Raw genomic sequence first — 16,405 nt, forward strand, 5'->3', positions numbered from 1 at the left:
AGGGAGAAACTAGTATTCCAGGAATAGTAGTATTCTGGGGAATACAGTAGTATTTGTATATTCTCTAGTATCTTCCCTAGAATACTAGGGAAAATACTGGGAATACTAGCTTTTCCCTATTATCAGGATTGCTAATTTTAGTCAGAGTTGTAGAGGTGGTGAATTTTGTATTTTTACTTTTCTGTGCCTTCTCTTACTGCTGATACTTCTCTTATTCTGTGTCTATGGACATATGTCCTATGACTGAAGACTTATTCCAGAAGTGAACATATTTTCTAAATCAAAATTGGGACATGAGGTCTTATATTTTAGTGCGAGAAACAGTCTGGGAGATTTTTACATGCTGAAATTTAGACATTTGGGGGAATTTTGGTGGTTGAAGACAATGAATGAAAAGTTGAAATTAGGAGTTTCTTGAGAATTGTAGGCCAAATTGTTGTTGGCATCGTATTTCTTAGATTTTAGTTTTCAGCAGGCTGAATTAATCTTAGCTCAACTATGAATTTTTAATGGTTATTGGTAGTCCCCTTTCAGGTTTTTCTGTCTTCATAGGAGGTAGAAAATGGAAAAACTTTTCTAACCCTAAATAATGAATAGTGGAATTTCAGCACTAAGAATGAGGAAAAAGTAGAATTATTCTTTATTGCCACTTGCCCATGTGAAAAGTCTACTCCTTGAATGCATAAACTACTAGTTGCTTTAGCAAAGTGGGATGTGACTGATTTTCCTTCACCCTCCAGATGACTTACATGCAGTTAGATTTGGTTGAAAAATACACTCAACTTAATTTTGACCCTGGAAGGAAATTGTAGCATTTGTGGTTGTATTATAAGGTCATATATTTAAGTAAAACTTTATAATTTATTATATACTTTGACTCATTTAATTGTCACCTTAAGCTTGACAGTTAAGTTGGTATAATTTTCTGTTTTGATTAGGAAACAGGAAACCAGGAAAACCAAGGTCAGCAAGATTGTGATTTGCTTAAAGTTACAACACAAAATAGGTAGAACTGCATCTAAAACCTAGATTCTTTTCTCTCTACCCTTTTATCCTTACTCAGGGCCCTTTATCTCCATGTAGCTAAACTTTTTTCCAAGCTCTGCATTAGTCAGTTATGATGCTTTTGCCTAAAAGTACCAAAGATGGATTAAAAATTGCTTAAGCTGACGAGAGTCTGTATGGCCTGTGACAGGTGCTGCGTAGGTTGGTTGAAAAATAACTTAAAGGTTGTCTCTTTTCTCTGTGTGTTTTTGTTAATGCTTATCATACTTCCATGATTTAGAGTCCTTCCAGTGCTTCTGGTATTTCAGACTGATTTTAAGTTGTCAGGAGAGGAGATTTTCACTCCAGAGCTCAATTCCTTTAAAAGCTTCTTATTTTCCCTTGTACCTAGACATTTATTTCTTAGCCAGAGCTCTGGGTTGTGTCAGACTTAAATTCCTACTAAAGATATGTTTCCTGCTGAACTATTTTTTTCTGCCCTCTTTTTTCCCATATAGCCAGCCTTTCTCCCTACACCCTATACTTAGTTCTAGCTATAGTTATATGGAAGGTTCTGGGAGTCAAAGGGTAGTGGGTTTGGGGGTAAAAAAAGGACGTGAAGGTCCTGTCCTTCTGACTCCATGTGTTCCTATAAATCCTGCTATGCCTGTTTCCCACGATCCTGTGCTTTTCTCCAGATTGTTGAGGAGCTAAGATCTGGGCAGTGGTCTTCTGGGAAGAAGGACTTTCTGGAGACGTTTTAATGTGTTGATTTGTTTTTCCCCCCGCAGTTAGAACTTAGAAACAGGCACATAGAGGTCAGCCTTTTTGTTTTTAAATGGTTTACTTCCCCTCCCCTTCTTGGGGTTTTGTATTTATTTTGAAGTTTCCCATGTGTTTCATTCATTCTTTCATGAATTGTTCAAGAGTAATTGGTGCTAGAATCCTGGGAACAAGAGACATTGCCTGGTCTTCACAGAGCTTATAGTTTAGTTGGAAAGACAGGCAATTAAATAAGCTATGTAACAAAGTGTGATTTATTGCTATATCAACATGATTAAAGGAAGTTTTGAATAGAACATGTTTTTCTCATGATTTTACCATAGCAATATAGAAGCTGCTTTCACAATTTTGTATATTCTCTTTCAATATTTGTCGATATGCAAACATTTTTGCATAATTATGGTTGTTTTCTAGTTATAATTTCTAGTTATGGTTGTTTTTCCACCTTTAGATAATTTTTACATATTGTTGCAGTCTTAATACTTATATTTTTCATATGTGTTATACTGTGATTTCTTCAATTATTTCTATTAGAGAACTATGTTGACTTATAATTTTTGACCATTATTGCATAGTAAAACTAGAGGCATTCTCAATTTTCAGGAAAGGAACTACTTGATTAAAGATATGATGATATATGTAGCTTTTGATAAATATTGCTATACTGCTTCCTACAAAAGATTTTCCCAGTTTGAAGTTTATCATCCATTTTTACCTCACTTTCCAGCAAACAGTATTAGTATCTTTTTAAGTGTTAATATAATAGGTATAAAAGCCATATTTGACTATTTTAATATATATTTCTATGCATACACTGAGGTTGAATGTTTTCCCTAATGTTTGTTTATAAATATATGTGGGAAAAAATTGTCTTTTGGAAATTTTCTTGTAGATTTGCTTACTTGGTGGTTTGATTTTGAATGAGATGTTCATTGTCAGTAGACAAGAATAGATGACAGTGAATAGAATGTCTTCTTGGGAATTTGCTCTAACTTGGCAAAAAACTTCTGTAATTGTGGAGTTAAGAATCGGATTCTTGGAGCTAGAGTTAGTACTGTGTGTTGGGCTGACAACTGTGGGGTCTGTACTAGGCTGTGAGTGCCTTTAGGGAAAGGGCCATGTTTTATTCTTTGTCTCAGCATTTAGCAGCTTGGCTGATAGTAAGTCTCAAAAAATTGTTGAAGGAATAAGGGTACTAAATAATCTTCAACTATCATTCTTACGTCATCATATATTGCCTAAAATTTCACCATTTAATATTCATTGTTTGATTCTTAAAAGACTTGTTAGTCTTGGAAGTCTCTAGGAATTTATTAATACAATAGGAGGATGAATATGGTAGTCTCAGGCAACATATTGGAGATTATAATCACTGCATGAGAGTGATACTTTTAGGGATGGAACATAGAACCTGGTGGTGGAGGAGTGGAGATGGGATGAGAGAGATGCTCAGAAGATTATTAGGAATTTATCAAAAATAAACCTCATGTATTACAAAGAATCCCAGGAATGTGAGAGCTGGAAACTAATCTTTGAGATTCTCTGAGCCTTGGTATCCTTGTATGTAAATGTGGATGAGAATATTTACTTTCCAGGTTATTGTGAGACTTTGTTGAAATCAGTAGGTTATGAAAGTTCTTTGTAAACTCTAAAGTGCTGTGAGAATTTTAAAAAAGGCATTGTTGTCATCACTATCATGTAGGAAACCAAGGGATAGAAGGATAAAATTACTTTTATTTTTTGCTAGGAGCTAGATTTATTCTTCATGTTTTGCCGCCAGTCTTTATCATTTGAAGATGAAATTGAAAATTTTTTTATCCTTACCTGAACACATGTTTACTGATTCCAGAGAGAGGAAATGGGAGGGAAAGACAGAGGGGGAGAAACATTGATTCAAGAGAAAAATGTGAATCAGTCACCTCTCATAAGCACCCAGACCAGGGACCAAACCCACAACCTAGGCATGTGGCCTGACTGGGAATTGAAGCCACAACCTTCCTGTGTATGGGATAACACTCCAACCAACTGAGCCACACTGGCCAGGGAGAAATGTCTGAAGTGTTATTTTCCCCACAAGGAAATAGTGAGGAAGGGTAGAGGGTGGGGGTAGATAGCTTTGGGGAATGAATAGATTCTTTTTGTCCAAGTGTTCTTCCTAGAGCAGAATGAAACACAGCAAAAAGAGGTAGACAAACCACTACGAGTCATATATACAGGCTATAACTAATGATTGAAACTGAGTTAAGATAGGAAGAATCATGATCTGATCTTGGAGCAGGAAATTGGGATCTGATAAGGAGAATTTTTCTTTATCCTGTAGTCAGTGGTGAGTAGTGAAGGTTTGGAGCAGGGGTGACTCACTCAGTGCCTTACTTAGGAAGGTTTATCTGGAGACAGTGTAGAAAATAGGGAGGAGGAAGAACTTGTGCAGGCCTGGAGTCCAATTTAGGAGCATGTTTTAACTGTTATCTCATTCATCTATGAGATACTGAAGGCTTGTAATAAATAGGACCATGGCAGTGGAGATGAAAGAATGGGTACAAGGATGTCAGAGAGTATAGTCCTAGGTTAAAGGGGCTCTGGGCCCTTATGCCATTCAGTTTATTCTCTCTCCCAGAGGTTTGTTTTTCCTGTAAACTTAAAAAAAATTGAAATGTAAAAGTGCAGAAATATACAACATAGCCAGCACCTGCTAAACTTTTATAATACCCCTTCAGTCATTACTTCACATCCTTCAGTAGGTAACCAATATTTTTACTTTTTTCACCACATATTACTTTTGCCTGAGTTTTGAGCTTTATTGCAATAGAATCATGCAATATCAACTTTTTTGAGTCTAGCTTCTTTTGTTTGACATGATGTTTATGAGAGTCATCAGTTTTCTTGTGTGAAGAACATTAGTTCATTCCATTTTATTGCTCATTTGTATTCCATTGTATTATTATATCACAATTTATCTATTTTGCTGTTAATAGATACTTAATTATTCCCATTTGGGGACTACTAAGACTAATGCTGCTATGCACAATTCTTGTATATCTTTTGATGAATATTAACACTTGTTTTCCTATCCAGGAATGGAATTTGCTGGGTTTCAGTCAGTGTATGTTGAGATTGAGTAGTTACTACCAAAGAGTTTTATAGAGTTTTCCAGAATTTATCAGTTTACACTCCCACCAACAATGTGTAAGAGTTCCTTAGCAATATTTGTGTCTTAGTCAGCTCAGGCTGCTATAACAAATACTGTCGGCTGGGTGGCTTAACCAACAGAAATGTGTTTCTCGCAGTTCTGAAACCTGGTAGTCCAAGATCAGGATGCATGATCACTTTCTGGTGAAAGTCTTCTCCTGGCTTGAAGAGGCTGCTTTCTTGCTGTATCCTCATACAGTGGAGAGAGCCCTGATTTCTTCAGCTCTTAATAAAGGTACCAAACCCATCATGGAAGCTCCGCCCTTGTGACCTTATCTAAACCTAATTACCTCTCAAAGGTCCATCCTCTAAATATCATCACTTTGGGGATTAGGGCTTCAACATACGAATTTTGGGGGGGACACATTTGGTCCATAATGAGTTATATAGTTATTCAGTATTGCAGCATTTTAAATATCAAAGGCTTTTATGTTATAAGAAACTTGGACAGGGGAGAAAGGAACTACTGGTTATCAAATGTCTGCTACTTACCAGGTATGCTTTTACTTATATTGTCTCATTTAATCAAGATAATACTCATATAAAGTGTGAGATCACTGTTATTGCATTGATTTTTATAGGCTAGAAAACAGATTCACAGGTTAGTCAGGCAGCTTGTAATTGCCATCCAGAATCTAACCTAGATCTGATCGAATCCAAACCAGACGCATCATGTGGAAACTGCAGTTTGTCAGTGATGTGTTCTCCCTCCCTTCCTTAGGTGGGGGCTCTTCTTGATGACTCCAAAAGTGAAAGCCTATCATATAGATGCCCCCCTTCTCAGACCCAATACTTTGCTGGCTTTGCAAAGAGCAGCCTCCCAACCAGGCACCTCCCTAGATCTTGTGCCCTGCCTTGTCTCCCCACTGAATCTCTTAACAGCTGGTCATTCATTAATTTTTCACAGTTCTGTCTCAAGGTAGATATTATATTGGCACATCCTCTACTCCAGCTGACAGGCTGACAGAAGAAGCTCCCATAGAATTTTTAAGGCTGGCTAACCCTTTTAATTCTTTCTCTCATCAGTTTTCATACAGCTTCTCCCTCCCCCACCCAAAGTAGGAGACCTAGGTCCTGGCTGTAATACTAAGTTACTGTATGCTTTTGAAAACCACGTGTCTCTTTTCTTGACTCATGTTTTCTAATTTATAAAAAGGAGGAGTTGGACTGGGAATAGTGGTTCCATGTGCCATCCTCAGGGCCAACTGTGGGCAGATCCAAGTTGGACATATTTTGCATTCTCTGTATATTATGACAATCAGAGCAACTCTGATTTGTCGTATATCTATTGAGCTTCTTTCTGAGTTAAAGCAAAGGATTATATTGAAATCCACTAGACAGTCTTTACTAATTGAAAGTATCACTTTGTGAAAACTGAAATATTATGAGTGGTAAACCTAAATGAGAGAAATTTCATCCCTAACACATTAAAAAATCCATACCAGGCCTTCATGCTATTCTTTGACCACCATGAGGGAACAGAGAGGGTATAATTAATTTTGTCTAGGGCAGGGGGTTGGGGAAGGATTAAACAAAGAGGAGGCAACTGAGCTGGACTTGGAGAGTAGAAGTTCACTAGGTGAATTAGGAGTTTAGGAATAAGGCATTTCAGGTAAAGGAATGAGACAGGAAGACATGAATGATATTGCTGTTTTAGAAAAAATGTATTCTTGGTGTATATGTTTTGTATGATGGAGAGGGGAAAATTTTGGAGTGCTAGGAGATGAGGGTGGGAGGGTCAGTCACTCGGCTACTTTGTAAAGGGACTTGAATGTGATAATGATGAAGACTAATGAAGAATTGGAAATATCATTTGGATTAGTACTGCTTAATAACTATTTTGTTCCTCTAGACTCAGGTCTCCTCATCTACCAGCTATGGCAATTGTGGTGCTCACACACTCAGAAATGTTTTGATTAGGGAGAGACTTGGTGACCTGAGGTCTACATTAATTTCTTCCTCTTTTTTAATTTTTTTAAAATTTGTTTATTAATTTTTTAGAGGAAGGAGAAGGAAGGGAGAAAAAGTGGGAGAGAAATATTGATATGTGGTTGCCTATAGTATACCCTCTCCTGGGAACCTGGCCTGCAACCAAGGCATGTGCCCCAAGTGGGAATGAAACCAGTGACCCTTTGGTTTGCAGGCCAGCACTCAAACCGCTGAGCCACACCTGCCAGGGCTAATTTCTTCTTAATTGGCTCAGGGTTTGGGTGTACATGTAAATGCTTGTGTAAAACAAAAGGGAAGGGGCTTGAGGGTGGCTTTGCTGATGGGCAGCAAGTTTCCATACCCTAATAAACTCAAGTGGTGTCATTGCCATTTAAACTCATCATCAGTGGTGGAAATGGCGAGATTGTAATTTTATCTCTTGTGTAAAAAATTAGAGTCAGCCTCGTGGCTCAGGCTTCCCAGCTTTTCTCCCTAAAAGATCTCTTCATTCTTTCCCTGGAAACATATGTTTATTTGTAATGCATTTCATTTGCAGTAATTGGAGCAGTGTGACTTTTCATTTTCCTGTCAAATACCTTTCTCCATGCCTAGAGAAGCTCAGAGCCTGACATAATGAGCCTGTGAATTGCAGTAGGCTGGGAATCAGGTTCCCAATTAAAATGGATGTCTCACCTATTTGTGCCCTTAAGATGTCTCTAGATCTCACAGGTCCTATCCTGGTGGAGGACAGGTTTCAAATTGGGGCACAATACCTGCCCAGTTGGGGGCAATATCAACTTCATCCATTTTGCAAAACAGTGAGAAAGAGTGAACTGACATTAACAGAAAAGTTACTATGACCAGGCGCTTTATATACATTATCTTATTGAATTCTTACACTCCCCCAAGAATGTTATTGCCATTTTACATATGAGCTGATGATTAAGCAACTTCCCCAAAGTTACATGCAGCTAGAAAGTGAAAACGAAGATTTGAAATTTTTCTGTCTGAATTCAAAATCCATGTTTTTTCCCTTTTATGACTCTGAAAACAGCATAATTGTGCTATTAGAGTCACAGCAATTTTGTTGCTCAATGGGAAAATGTTTAGGGAGAGGACTTTAGGCAGCAAGGTTAGGAAACAGGTTTTGAGAATCAACCCTTGATCAGAAGAGTAACCTTCATGAAGTATAGAGTGAGGAGTTATAAGAAATTCTAGTCCTTATTTCACTTTGGGAATGAAACATGCTGTGACCAATGGTGATTTTAGATAATCTCCAGGAGTGAATCATAGTAGGGAGCGAGGTTGATATGAAATGTAGCCGGGGCTTTTTAAAAAAAAAAAAGGTATGATTTCTGTACCATAAAATTCACCTTTTTAAAGTGTGCAATTTCATTGGTGTTTGTATATTCACAGGGTTGCATAAGCATCACCACTAGCTATTTAATTTCAGAACATCTTCATCACTGGAGAAAGAAACCTTATACCCATTAGCAGTCATTCTCCATGCCCCCTTTCCCTAGCCACAGGCAACCACTTACCTACTTTTTGTCTCTGTGGATTTGCCTATTCTAGACATTTCATGTAAACGGAATTATACAATATGTGGCCCTTTCTTCTTCTATGTTCAACTTCTTTCACTTAGCATAATGTTTTCAAGTTTTATCCACATTGTAGAATATATTAAAACTTAGTTCTCTTTTTACAGAATTTTGTCCTTTATTCCATTTTATATAATATTCCATGGTATGGATGTACCACCTTTTATTTATCCATTCATTAGTTGGTGGACATTTGACTTGGATTGTTCCCATTTAGGTACTATTATGAATAATGCTGTTATGAACATTTGTGTATAAGTTGTTATGTAAACACAATGTTTTCAGTTCTCTTAGGTATATACTGAGGAGTGGAATTGCTGGGTTCTATAGTAATACTTTGTTTAACTTTTTGAGGAACTGCCAAACTGTTTTCCAATGTGGCTGCACCATTTTATTGATAAATAGAAGTGTTCATAAATATAAAAATTGTTATATCCAGTAGATGGTATTCTACATATTCAAGAAAATAAAATTGTTTATAAAATTAAATTTTAAAGAGGCAGAATTTCTGTTAATTACCACTATCTCAAGGGCTAAAATGAGAAAATAGGACTCATTGATTAATATTTTGCTTTGAGAAAGCCAGAAATGATTCTATTTTAAGCAATAAGCAATAATGTTAAAAGATGTAATTAATATACTATATTTCTTTTAAGCTAAAGCATACTTTTTACCTCAGGACAATTCTAATTTTTACATTTTTAGTTTCCTTTGTCCAGAACAGAACCCCATTTTAATTTGACTAGAATTAAATTGACTCTATTAGTTTGAATAGAGTTCATAATCTAAAGTCATTCTTTGAATAGAGTTCATAATCTAAAGTCTTTTTTTTTCTTCACAGGATGTTTACATTTCAGGGCATAAGTTGCAAAATGGCAAATAACCAAGTTGGTTATAAAGAATTTGTAGCATAATAAATGCCAATTATTTATAACAACTGGCTGTCAGACTTCTATAGTGAAGCCTAAAAGTTGCTATAGTAGAGGTCAGAACTAACATGATTCTTCCAATATGCTCAGACTTTACTAAATTCTGTCATAAATACAGAAAAGAAACCTTAGAGAGTCCTTCCAAAGCTGCAAAATTTTTCAAATGATTTTCTTCTCGTTGCAGAACCTGTTCATTGCTTCAGTCTTTTTTAGTTGTTTAGCTTTTGCAACATTTTATTGATATTTTTATTTCTTCTTTTGCTCCTTTCCCCCAACCTCAATCATCTTGGCCAACTTCCAGAACAGTACAGTATTCTCTAGAAACAATGGAGTAAGGGCCAAAATAACTGTTGTAAGGAAGCCATATGGGTCCTTTGCAGTCCGTTCCACAACAGATTCAGCCTAAGCCTTTATATCAAACATCTTTGTAGTGGTCTTAGGAAAGGGGGCTTATGCTTGATTTGTGATCTCTAACTTTGTCTTGAGATTAATGGCGAGTCAATTATAATTTCAGATGGATGACTTTGGTTGATTGTCTTCTTTAGCTCTACCATATATTTCTTTTTCTAAAAGATTTTTTATTTATTTATCTTTAGAGGGGAAGGGAAGGAGAGAGGGAGAGAAATATCAATGTATGGTTGTATCTCGTGTGTCCCCTGCTGAGAACTGGCTGCAACCCACACATGTGCTCTGACTGGGAATTGAACCACAATCTTCTGGTTCTCAGGTCTGCACTCAATCCACTGAGCCACACCAGCCAGGGCTCTACCATATATTTCTATTTTTAAAAGATTTTATTTATTTATCTTTAGAGGGGAAGGGAAGGAGAGAGGGAGAGAAACATCAGTGTATGGTTGCCTCTCGTGTGTCCCCCGCTGGGAACTGTCCCATAACCCACTCATGTGCCCTGACTGGGAATCGAACTGCAATACTCTGGTTCGCAGGCCCGTGCTCAATCCACTGAACTACACTGGCTGGGGCTCTACCATATATTTCTGATAGAAGGTTTGGATTCTGTATATGCCAGGCCGGAGCCTGGTCTTCTCACTTTTGATTGTACTTTTTACTTATTTATTTTTATTGATAATATTTTTAAAGTACAAAGTTTTTTCATCTTGATGAAGTACAGTTATTTATTTTTCTTTTATTGCTTGTGCTTTTGGTATATATTTAGGAAACCATTGCCTATTTCAAGGTCACCAAGTTTTAAACCTATGTTTTCTTCTAAGAGTTTTATAGTTTTATTGCTTTCATTTAGGTCTTTGATCTACTTTGTATTAGTTTTTACATTTTGTATAAGGTAGAAGTACAACTTCATTCTTAAACATGTGAATATCTATTTTTCCGAGCACTGTTTTCCATTGAACTGTCTTGACAGCGTTTTTGGAAATCAGTTCAAAGCATAGAATTATGGGTCTTTTTTGGATGTTCAGTTTTATTCCATTGATTTAGTGGATTTCAATGATCCTTTGTTCATCTTTATACCAGTAAATATCAGACTATATTTATTATTGCGGCTTTGTAGTAAGTTTTGAAATTGGAAAGTGTCACTCTTCCAACTTTGTTGTTTTCTAAGATTTTTAGCTATTCTGGGTCCCTTGAATTTTCTTATGGATTTTAGATTGTTTGTCAGTTTCTGCAAAAATGACAGCTAGAAATTTCTTAGGGATTGCATTGAATCTATAGACTAATTTGAAGGTTATTGGTATTTATTAAGTCTTCCAGTCCATAAACATAATAGTCTTTCCATTTATTTTGATCTTCTTTAATTCTTTCAGTGTTTTGTAGTTTTCCTTGTATAAGTCTTATACTTCCTTTGAAACATTTATTTTCTTTTTGATGTTACTATAAATGAAATTGTTTTCTTAATTTTAAATGATCTGTTTATGGGAATTTTTGGGAATACAACTGATTTTCATATGTTGATTGTGTATCCTGCAACCTTGCTGAGTTCATTTATTAGCTCTAGTAGTACATTTTGTATTCCTTAGAATTTTTACATACTAGATTATGTCATCTTTAAATGTAGTTTTACTTCTTTTCCAGTCTGGGTGCCTTTTATTTTTCTTGCCTAATTGCACTGTTTAGAAACTCATGCAATCTTGAGTAAAAGAGAGAGCAGACATCTTTGCCATATTCATGATCTTTGGGGAAAAGCTTCAGTCTTTCACTATTAGTGTAATGTTAACTGTGTTTTTATTCATATATGCCCTTTATCAGGTGAGGGAATTCCCTTTGATTTCCAGATTGCCGAATGTTCTTATGATGAAAGGGTGTTGGATTTTTGTCTAACACTTTTTCTGTATCTATTGAGATGATCATGTGGTTTTTGTCCTTTATTCTATTAACATGCTATATTACATTGACTGATTTTCAGTATCCTGAACCAACTTTCTCATTCATGGTATATAATACATTTTATATATTGCTAGATTTGGTTTGATAGCTTTTGGTTTATAGCTGGAGCAAAGTATGTTTAACATCTGCTGAGATTATGCAGAGAGAATTGGAAGATGACTCATTTCATCAGAGTAGTTTCATCAGTAACTACTCTGTACTACCATACTAAAAGTCGTTACACACATTATCTTAATTTAAACTTCTACCTTTGTGCTAGGTGAAGGTCACTTAATCTTTAAATGTATACTAGGTAGTGGTGTCCCAATGTTGCAGATGAGAAAACAGAGAGGCAAAGTTATTCTTTTTTTTTTTGGTTGTTCAGCTGCCAGCTATATAAAAGTAGAGCACATGTAGTCACATACAGTGCGTAATACTTAATAATGATAATAAAATGATTTTATGCAGATTCAGCTTCCTAAAGATGATTGGAATTTGATGAGAGAAGAGCTGACAGCTGTGTAGTTCCAGACAGAAAAGGCAGTGAAAGCTGATTTTGAAGTGGAAAAGTAGGTAGAAGGTCTTTGTATTAGCAAATTAATCTAGTTCTGTTAGAACTAGAAAAGGAGAGAAGAATGGTGACAAAATTCTGCATTGTAATTATGGTTATGCACCACTTAAAAGCAGGGATACATTCCAAGAAATGCATTGTTAAGTGGTTTTGATGTTGTGCAAACATTATAGAGTGTCCTTACACAGATCTAGATGGTATAGCCTATTGCTCCTAGGCTACAAGCCTGTATAGCATGTAGTACCAAACAACATGAGATTAAATCAAGCACAAGAGAAAGTGATGCAATTAAGAGGTATGGGAAGCACAAGATGCATGAGGCTGCTGGAACTTTTTTTATAAGAAGAAAGAGTACACTCTAAATTAATGATAAAAAGCATACTATAGTAAACACATAAACCAGTACCATAGTCATTTATTATCATTACCAAGTATTATATATATATTGTAGTTAATATTATATGCTATATACTTTTATGTAACTGGCAGCACAGTAGGTTTGTTTACACTATCATCATCATAAACATGTGAGTAATGCATTGTGCTATGATTTTATGATAGCTACTAGGCGACAGGCATTTATTAGCTCCATTATAATCTTATAGGACTATCATTGTAGATGTGGACCATCACTGACATTATGTAGTACATGATTACTTCTGATGGAAGGCAAGGTGAGGCAGGAAGGTGTGGTAGAGAGCTTTAATGGTAAGTTCTCACCAGTGTAAGTTCTACTTCTTAAAGTGAATGGTAGGTCCATGAATGTTCTTTTCATTAGTAAGCTTTATAACTTCTGTATATATCATATTTTAATATATTCAGTATTTCATTCAAAAAAAAGAAAATAAAAAAAAGAAAGATGGAGGAGTAAAGGAAGAAAATGAAGTACCAGCAAGGAACTAATGTGATAACAATGGAAAAGCCAGGCAGCTTTTGCTCATTGAATGTTGTGTTATAGTCATCTTGCCCATTTGGAGTTATCTGGGGAATACGTGCTTCTCTATTCTTTCCTATAACCTATAACTGACAGGTAGTTTCTTAGAGCTGGGCTTTTGAAAGAGGAAAAAAGATGAAACTTAGAAACAGATTTTGTTTCTGTTTCTCAGAGGAGAAAGTGGTGGGTGTGGGAGTGGAAGCTCATGTGTCCAGGCATCAAACTTGGCAGACAACTCCCTCAGAGCAGATGGAGTGAGGATTTCATTGCCTGACAGACTGACTCAGACCTGCCTCCCTGCAGCCAGACACTACTGGGTATGGCATGAATCTCCGTCAAAAGCTGCAGGATCATGTTATTCCTCTTGCCACTCTAGCAATGGCAAACTCTAATTTTCCCTTATGAAGAGCTTCCCAGGACTGCAGCTAACCAACTGTTCCATCAAGAAGCTGATATATTTGACTTTGGTTGTTTTCAGGGATGGTGGCTTTGGTGAAATGGGCATTTTTTAGGCTGAAGTGTTAAAACAGATATGTGACTTCCAGTGGATGACTCCCCCAATTCATATTGAAGATTTTTACATTGGATTGGATTGCCTGTGTGTCCTCTGTACTTTTTTTCTGCTCTGAGATTATAAAAAATCTGAAATAGAAGTTTCTTTATAGTCCAGTGATTGGATTAGGAAGGTTAGCACAGGAAAAAACCCTGGGAAAGACTCTGAATTATTGCCTAAGAAGTAAGTGGCTTTACAGAAATCATAATTCTTGCTGCCAGTCACGATTTTAGCAACCAGTGAGGAAAAAAACCCAAACCATGTTCTGGATTAGGGCCACAGCCTTTTAGTTGGTATCTTTGCCTTTAGTCTCTTTTCTGCCAATTTAGATTGTAAATACTGCCAGGATTTTTCCCCCTCAAATCCTGCTTTCATTAGGGCAATTTCCATTCAGGTACCTCCAGTAGCTGATGCTCTGCATCAAGTCTAAACATACTATCTAGCTTTGAAATTTGTTATATCTGGTCTTAAGTTCTTATCTTTCTCCCCAGCATTCATTCCTTTCTTCTCTAGCTAAAACCTTCCTATAAGACTTGGCTCAATTTCTTCTTCCTTTAAGGTAGCATTGATCATGGTCTTCTCTAGCAAACGTATATAGTAATTTCCACATAATTAAGTGGTAAACTATTTTATAATCTTTTCAAAAATATATTTTATTGATTATGCTATTACAGTTGTCCCACTTTCCCCTGTTCACTCCCCTCCACCCTGCACACCCTCTCCCACCCACATTCCCCTCCTTTAGTTCATGTCCATGTGTCATACTTACAAGTTCTTTAGCTTCTACATTTCCCATACTGTTCTTACCCTCCCCCTGTCCATCTTCTACATACCGTCTATTCTACTTATTCTCTGTACCTTTTCCCCCTCTCTCCTCCTCCTCCTCCCCTGTTGCTAACCCTCCCTGTGATCTCCATTTCTGTGGTTCTGTTCCTGTTCTAGTTGTTTGCTTAGTTTGTTTTTATTTTAGGTGTGGTTGTAATGATCGTGAGTTTGCTGTCATTTTATTGTACCTGTTTTTAATCTTCTTTTTCTTAGATAAGTCCTTTTAACATTTCATAATAATAAGGGCTTGATGATGATGAACTCCTTAAACTTGACCTTATCTGAGAAGCCCTTTATCTGCCCTTCCATTCTAAATGAAAGCTTTGCCTGATATAGGTCCTTGCCTTTCATGACTTCGAATACTTCTTTCTAGCCCCTTCTTGCCTGCAAGGTCCCTTTTGAGAAATCAGCTGACAGTCTGATGGGTACTCCTTTGCAGGTAACTGCCTCCTTATCTCTTGCTGCTTCTAGGTTCCGTCCTTCATTTTAATCTTGGGTAGTGTAATTATGATGTACCATGGTGTGCTCCACCTTGGGTCCAACTTCTTTGGGATTCTCTGAGTTTCCTGGACTTCCTGGAAGTCTATTTCCTTTACCCAAATGAGGAAGTTCTCCTTTATTATTTGTTCAAATAACTTTTCCACCTGTTGCTCTTCCTCTTCTCCTTCTGGTACCCCTATAATTCAGATGTTGGAATGTTTAAAGATGTCCTGGAGGTTCCTAAGCCTCTCCTCATTTTTTTGAATTCTTGTTTCTTCATTCTTTTTTGTTCTGTTGTTCCTTTCTTCCTTCTGGTCCACTCCATTGATTTGAGTCCCAGTTTCCTTCCCATCACTATTGGTTCCCTGTACATTTTCCTTTATTTTACTTAGAGTAGCATTCATTTTTTCATCTAATTTGCAGCCAAATTCAACCAGTTCTGTGAGCATCCTGATCACCAGTGCTTTGGACTGTGCATCTGATAGGTTGGCTATCTCTTCATCACTTAGTTGTATTTTTTCTGGAGCTTTGATCTGTTCTTTCATTTGGGCCTTTTTTTTTTTTGTCTCAGCATACCTGTTACATGGTGAGGGACGGAGCCTTAGGTGTTCACCAGGACAGGGTGACACACGTAGCTGGGTTGTGATGCTGTATGTGGGACCGGGGTCAGAGAGGGAGGAATGCCACTTGCTCTGCTCTCTGTCAGACTTCAGCCACTTCCCTGGCTTCCCACAAGCAAATTGGGCCATTCTGGTGCTGATTCCCATGTGGGTGGGTTTGTGTACATTCTAGGACCCTGTGGGTCTTTCCAACAAACTCTCCTGTGAGGCTGGGAGTTTCTCTCAGCACCTCAACCCCCAAAGGTTTTTTCAATTGGTATTTTGAGGCTTTATTTCCCTGTGCTGCAGCCCTGGGTTGTGTGGTCTGTCTCACTCCCCAATTCGTCTGATTTATCTGCATGCGATTGTGGGACTGCCTTGTCTGCCAGCCTCCTTGAGCGCTGCGCCCTTCCACAATCTGCCCCCTTGCTGGGTCTACCAGCTGCTGCCCTGCACGCCCAGGGGCTGCCAGCTATCACTTTTCATGACCCCTTTCCCCCTGGCTGCCCACCTCTGCCCCTCCTATCCATCTAGATGAATGTTTCTTCTTTAACTCTTTGGTTGTTGGACTTCCATACAGTTCAATTTTCTATTGGTACTGGTTGTTTTTTGTTTCTAAATTGTTGTTGTCCTTATTTTGGTTGTGCAAGGGGACACAGTGCATCTACCTTTGCCTCCATCTTGATTGGAA

At 37.2% G+C, this 16,405-nt stretch overlaps 1 protein-coding gene and 1 pseudogene across 1 annotated transcript in view; one reads left to right on the top strand and one right to left on the bottom strand.

Annotated features, from left to right (window-relative positions):
• SYN2 (synapsin II) overlaps nucleotides 1–16,405 on the top strand; it is a 185,400-nt gene that overhangs the window by 20,678 nt on the left and 148,317 nt on the right. The window lies entirely within an intron of this gene.
• On the bottom strand, nucleotides 9,522–9,888 carry LOC118990267 (small integral membrane protein 15-like; annotated as a pseudogene).

Source organism: Sturnira hondurensis, unplaced genomic scaffold (genome assembly GCF_014824575.4).
Source record: "Sturnira hondurensis isolate 20B ecotype Veracruz unplaced genomic scaffold, ASM1482457v3 Scaffold0000867, whole genome shotgun sequence".
In the NCBI taxonomy this organism is placed as follows: domain Eukaryota; kingdom Metazoa; phylum Chordata; class Mammalia; order Chiroptera; family Phyllostomidae; genus Sturnira; species Sturnira hondurensis.